This window comes from Lepidochelys kempii, chromosome 4, assembly GCF_965140285.1.
Source record: "Lepidochelys kempii isolate rLepKem1 chromosome 4, rLepKem1.hap1, whole genome shotgun sequence".
NCBI classification, from domain to species: Eukaryota; Metazoa; Chordata; order Testudines; family Cheloniidae; genus Lepidochelys; species Lepidochelys kempii.
This window is the reverse complement of record NC_136383.1, coordinates 19,130,683-19,136,682: the sequence shown is the minus strand read 5'-3', so window position 1 is coordinate 19,136,682 and position 6,000 is coordinate 19,130,683.

Below are 6,000 nucleotides of genomic sequence, written 5' to 3'. Positions count from 1 at the left end.
AAGTTACAGTTTGTTTGAATCTTCGCTTGTCTTGTCACAAAAGAATAATTTTCACTCAGTCCTCAGAGGTGATAAGCACCAGTAATTGCCTCGGAAGTCAGTGAGAGCTTTGGGTGTTCCACATCTCCATTAAATTCAGCCCTAAATGTTCTCTATAGTTATCAAATGCCTCAGCTTTACTTTACCATATAACTACTCACAAAAGACATTTACTGCTTCAGATACTCCATCACCACAAATGTTAGACCTGATTCTCTTCTCACTGTGGCTTGACAGCAGTGTAACTGCACTGGAATTGCTCGTGATTTACACTAGTGTAAGTGAGAGGAGAATCCAGCCCATAGTCACTTTTTGTACCTAGACTGTTAGCCTCCTAACTATGTTGTTTATTCTACTCTTCAGCTAAAAGACAGTGTCCTAGAATTTAGGAAATCTAAATATATGAACTGTATGCTACAAACTTCCTGTAGATTTAGGAGTTGAAGGTCATGTCAGTGATTCACATTAGCACACAACCATTTGTCAGGTCTGGTTAAATTGCTGCTTGGCGGTCTCCCTCAGCTCTTTTTAAGGGAAGCCATTCTAGGATATATATAATCAAGGCAGCATTGTATCTTCAAATATGGGGCAACAGATTTGATAAGTTCATACTGAAGCTTACAGGGTTTTTAAACCAGTTAATTGTACTTAATGACACTCTGTGCCTTGCTGTATTGTTTTTTTAAAGTTGAAAGTCTTTTTATATTATTACTTAAAATGTTGCAAATTTTACTAGTTGTCATCCTCCTATCTTTGATATTGTTAGAACCAGCACTGTCTTCAATGTCAAAATACCAGTGACTGGACTATGGATAAGAATTGCTATTCACAACTGAGTATACCCTGCCACCAGGGCAGATGTGCTTGATAACAATATGCCCAAACAACCGAGCATGGACGTGCTGCTGCCTCCTCAGCGCAGGTTCCGTAAACCTTTCTGTCCAGATTCCCAACCACCTTCTTTCTGAGTGCAAGCTCCCTTTTCCACCCTTCTCTCTGCAAGTTTCCCCCAATACCACCACCCAAACCTCCAGCCTTCATCCTCCTTCCACACCCAGTGCAAGTTGATAATTATCCTCATTACCTCCAATCACACTGGCCGTTATTGCTGGGAACCTTTGTCAACGGTAGACTCATCCTCAACTCTCTGGTCTATACTGCTGGCAGCTGTTCACTTCCTCTTTAAAGACCTGATCTTCTGGGTGCTTTGGAGTTGATGGTACTCAGTTTTTCTTTTCCCAGGAGCTGCACAGTATCTCAAAGGATCAAATCCTTAACAGGGCATCAGAGAATTTATACCTTTTTATAGGTTTCAGAGTAACAGCCGTGTTAGTCTGTCTTCGCAAAAAGAAAAGGAGTACTTGTGGCACCTTAGAGACTAACCAATTTATTTGAGCATGAGCTTTTGTGAGCTACAGCTCACTTCATCGGATGCATACTGTGGAAACTGCAGAAGACATTATATACACAGAGACCATAAAACAATACCTCCTCCCACCCCACTCTCCTGCTGGTAATAGCTTATCTAAAGTGATCATCAAGTTGGGCCATGAGCTGTAGCTCACGAAAGCTCATGCTCAAATACATTGGTTAGTCTCTAAGGTGCCACAAGTACTCCTTACCTTTTTATAGTCACTTTGGGTAACTGCACCTTCTGTGACAGTGTAAGGACAGCCATAAATGCTGTGAAAACCAAAAGAACATGAAGTCTATCTTACAAAAAAACATATGAGGTCATTCAAAGGAAAGTGTTTGGTTTACTTCAGTTTTTATCCAGATGTCTGGTTTTGAATTATTTCTGGTGCCTACTTTCCATGTAGTATTGTGAATATCAGTGTTTTTTCTTATTCCTATTTCAGTTAGCTATACATGGTCTCAAAGCACCCCAGCCAGCCTGGGCACAATTAAAAACAGCTTTGCAACATTCATCACTGATACAAATAGGTTTTTAAAGATGCACATTACAAAGATAAATGATGATAAATCCTATTTTAAAGTATAATAAGCTAATTATTTCTCTTACCAATAAAATACATCTCATTTATTTTGATGTCTCACTTCATTTTGAAATAGTTCACCTTCACAGGACAGAAATGTGGAAAAAGAAATAATCCATAGCTGTCTGGAAAAATTTAGGAATCATAGCTTTAATCTTGTGTTCCAGGCTCACCCTGGGAATTGGATCAAGGCCATACATACATAACATGCAGTATTACCGATGCTCTAATAACTAGAATTAAGAACACAAAGGCATTACTTTATTATCTGAGATAGTAGACTGCCAACTGCTTCCTGCCTGCTCCTTCTAGAACAGGGCAAGCAGCTGGCACTAACCACCGTCTCATTAGGGCATTGTGCGGAAAGGGTACTTAAATCGGAATCTATTAAACCACCACCATCTAATTGCAACCTCTAGTACAGAACCAAGCCGTTGCAATTCAATGATGATGATTCATGTGGGGTTCTGCTCCATTATCCTGCACGGGATCAATGTCAGCTTAACAAGCCTATAATTACCCAGGTTATCCCATTTATCCTTTTTAAAAATTGGCACAACATTAGCTTTCTTCCAGTTTTCTGGAACTTCCCCTGAGCTCCAAGACTTATTGAATACCAAACTTAACAGTCTGGGTCTTAAGTCTGCAGCATGTAACTGGAATAGAACATACAAATATTGAGCCAGGGTTTTTTTGGCTTGTTGGTAAATATGGGATTTTATTATTGTTTACTATTTTGCAATAAGTAATTATCATTATGATTCCAAAACCAGGAACTTGTATCAGGGTAGTTACCAAAGTAGATTTCTCTTTAGAAATGTCAGAGAACTTTTGCTCTGTTTGAGCCAGTCTGTAACTTCCTTCCCCTTCACATGCCATCTCAGCTAACAATTCAGATTTGCAAGTCAAGTCTGAATCAAGAGTTATCAAATCCTTGCCATGCCACTCCAGAGGCATAGAGTCTGACTACAGCTCAGAGGTCTGGACACACTCTAAATCCAGACAGACAAACAAACCCTGAAGAAGGAGGAACCTATGAGCAACAGCCTCTTCAAAATTCTAAAACCAAACCTGTGAATACTAGTATGATCACAGTGGACAGAAGTCAGGCACATTTGGGATGGGATAGGACAGACCTAAAAAAATATTTTGCAAGCCCACCCAAAACTGCTAAGGCTGTCTCCGCTTCCAACTAGAGTGAGGAAGAAAAAACTCTTTACAACTTTGGGAGAAAGGAAACATACTACAATATGTGCCAGCCTACCACTATAAGAAATGGCCAGTAAAGCCAAGACTTCTGTATTACTACTGTGAAATTGTCCTTTACACAGATACTTAACATGTATATCTGGACACTGCTGTCATGCCAATGAAGTTACTGAAATTGAACAAAAAGAAAAGGAGTACTTGTGGCACCTTAGAAAGCTTATGCTCAAATAAATTGGTTAGTCTCTAAGGTGCCACAAGTACTCCTTTTCTTTTTGCGAATACAGACTAACACGGCTGTTACTCTGAAATTGAACAATATTTTTGCATAAGAATCAGGAGACTGGTCTGTTCCTAGTGGAAAGACAATCTTTGAACTAATATAGACTAATTACAACAACCTTCCTCACGTGGTGCTTGACAAAAAAAACTGGAACTGGAGGAAAGGATTAGTCTCTTTCATGTAGAACTGTCAGTCCTTACCAACTCCTGTTTTTCTCCTCTGTCTGGCAAGACAAAGCAAACTACAGCCAGAGCAGCTGATGTCAGCAATGTTACGTGAGAGCCCCCAGTTTCCAGCAGCAGCAGCAGCAGCATACAACACACATGCTTTTGTATAGTCATCTTAAAACTGGGAGAGCAAAAATAATCTGTTTGCCTATTGTTTAATGGCAACAGAGTAAAGTGCACATTTCTGCTTTTCCTGTAAAGCATAAATTCTCAAACTTTTTAATTCAGCAGATTATTTCATACAAGGAAAAACCTGAGGGGCAACCACTTCCCCTCCTGACATTTCATTCTTCTACTGCTTGGTTCTCAAAGTGTTTTATTATCTGGACCATCCCCCAGACCACAATAAGAACCACTGCAATAAAGTAGCATGATCATTTTCTGTCCTTTACGATTTCCAAATAACCTCTAAAAGAGAAAAAAAAGAGGCAAAAACAGTCCTTCTACTGTGCTATTCTGTAACATAAAATATAAAGTCTGAATTAAATGAAGAAAAGCAAGGAAATCCAAAGGTAAGGCTAATGCTTTGTTACAAACTAATTTTTTTTTTTTTTTTTTTTAACATTTAACTTTCAAAAACCTGGTGCCATATTTTTATAGGATCATAGCAACCAGGGAGGGAAAAGACTTTTGCTGTATAATCAAGTCTATTCACCTGCAATAGTTAGATACAGTATGAAGACTGAGAAGGTTATCCGATATTAAATGTATCATGGACATAATCGTCATTGAGGATTAGTGCCTTTAATGTAGATGATGAAATGTGGTTTCAAAAGAACCAGGCTGACTGTTTTAAAAACCTGGTCTATAAAAATGTACCCAGGTATGACTTAGGGTATGCACAGTACACTATTTTCCATTAAGTTTTGAATAATGTACTGAGGTATGGAATTCATATATATTGATGTGCAAGTGTGCATATACTTGGTGTGAGGCACATCATAGCACATCATAGTTAATTTCAATGATTATGTATTCAAACAGAGATGTCATGTAGTTATTTGAGTGAGCTATAAATCAAATTTCCTGTATTGGGAATTTCCTGTATTGCTTATGTGGCCTTCCTCTCCTCTGCTTTAGTAATATCATCTTTCTGACTCTCACTGGCTTCCTGTTTTTTCCCCTACATAAAATCAGAGCTCGGGGTTTTCACCATTAAGACCCTACATAATTTTTGCCCCATCTACATTTCTAGTCTCCTTTCCTCTCTCTCTTACCCCCATGTTCATGTCAATCCTTTTTTCTTACTGTTCCCTAAATCTTTCCTTGCCTCATGCCTTTTTTGTGCTGCCCCATTTGTTTCTTGTCCAGCAAGCACTTTCTTTTTCCTCCTTCGAATCCTGTTTTAAAATCCATTTCTTCCCTCAATTCTTCCTGTATTGGCCTCACCAGCAATGACTCCATTCATACCTGCAACTGATCTGTTGTCCTATGTCTATTTTGTCTATGACAGTTATAAACTGTTTTGGGGAGAGACCATGTCTTCTGTTTCTTGACAGAAGACACGACTTACATATATGTACAGTTTACATAAATATAAATAAAACAACAACAGTAGGAAAGATTCCTGTGGACTTTAATGGAAGTTGAATCAGGCCTTAGCAGCAATGAAGCCAAAATTTATACCCTCCTTCATCCCTTTCACATGCAAATATTTTGCACTGCATGTGGCTGCAGTTGTAAAGCTGCCTTGATGGCAAAGCACAATATTTTATTTTTAATTTAGAGTAATATTTTCTCAAGCTTTTCTGGGATTCATCGATCTAGATTCCTTGAAGATGGCTAAAAAATGAGGCAGGTGAACAGACTTTCGACAGATTGTTCCAGACACAGACATCTTGGAGCAATGAGTAATACCCTATTCCCATCCCCAACTTTGTTCCCAGAGCAAAGACAGAACAGCCATTCACAACTGCCGTGAGGGACAAAGGAGAGGCAGTTTCTTAAGTACCCCACGCCTGGATTATTAACATTACATGCATTATGAAATAATTTTAACAATGTTAATAATGAGGTTTGCAATGTAGATGATAGCATCAAATGAATATCTAATTATCAACTACACCTATAAGAAAGAGGTGTTTCAATCACACTTTTAACAGAGGATATGCACACTGGATATAGTTCACATTGCCTTTATTGTTAACTTATCCAACAATCAAACATATCAGCTTAAGCTTTCATCCCCATATTAGCTGTCCCTAAGGTTTCTCCCTGCAGGGCTGCTTCTGTCCCATCCTCTAATTCC